We start from the raw sequence: 1,198 nt of genomic DNA, 5'->3' as shown, positions 1-1,198 counted from the left end.
ATTATTGCTTTTTCCGTTTTTCTCGATTCGTTTCGTTTTTTTAACTGCTGTTTCTGCTCTATTTGTTAATTTTATTCTCTTGAAACCCGTGGATTGTACGCAAATTCGGTGTGTACACTTTAAAATTCGCGTTCACGAAATGTCAGTCGGTCTTCGTTCCAACGCACAAGTGCACGATTTTGTTTTTGATTCAATAAATATTGCATTATTGTTTGGTCCTTAATAACGTTGGTATATTGCACAATATTGTTGGTAAACACAATTTTGCGGTTTGATTTAAATAAATGTAATACTCAAACATACATTATAATAATGTAATCATAATAATAACGGTCAGATCATTGAATAAATTACAATTAAAGATTAAACAGTGTGTAGATACATCAAATTATAAACGATTAAATCGATGTATATCGAATATATTGGTTTACGTCGCTCCGTTGATACACAACGTTACAGCTTAAGTAATGAAGTTTCAACCAGAATTGACAACACAAATCGTGGCGTAGTAGGTTAGGCGTAGGTTCCCCAATCATAGGTTGCTAGGTAGGTCCGAGTTCGAAACCGTCATTTGCTCTTCCGGGCGGCGACTACTCAGTGCATATGGTTTAACATGGCCGCCCATAATCTCGAAATTTTTTGCATTTTTTTTTCACGTTTTTTTCATATATTAATATATTATATACACTACAGGTTAGGTGTTAATATACTGTGTATCTATATGTTATTAATTTTATTAGAAATTATAATTACACATTCCTTAAAATGTCTATTGTTATTATATTATATAAATACATATTAAATTTGTTTGTATGATATATAGTTTGTATTTTTCGTAAATTATTTCGTAAGTTGAGTACGGTAAAGCACGATTGAGCATAACATAATAGAGCATAGAATATTGTATGCGATGTTTCCACATTCACGTGGTCGAAATTTTGTAATTTATTATTTTCACGTATTATTTTGATATATCAGACGCGAGCCGTGAGCTGAGCCCAGCTTTATTGACAATGTTACCGATCAATAAATTAGTTACGGAGTCTCCGTAACGGAGCATTAAAGTTCCGACGTTTAAACATTTAAAATTGGAAGAAAATATAGAATAATAAATTAAGATACAATTAAAAAATTATAATAAAAATAATATCAGTGTATCGATCACCCATACTCTGTAGTATTCTTGACTTATAAACGA

The sequence above is a fragment of the Acyrthosiphon pisum genome, chromosome X (genome assembly GCF_005508785.2).
Source record: "Acyrthosiphon pisum isolate AL4f chromosome X, pea_aphid_22Mar2018_4r6ur, whole genome shotgun sequence".
Classification (NCBI taxonomy): Eukaryota; Metazoa; Arthropoda; class Insecta; order Hemiptera; family Aphididae; genus Acyrthosiphon; species Acyrthosiphon pisum.
Note: the sequence above shows the minus strand (reverse complement) of the source record.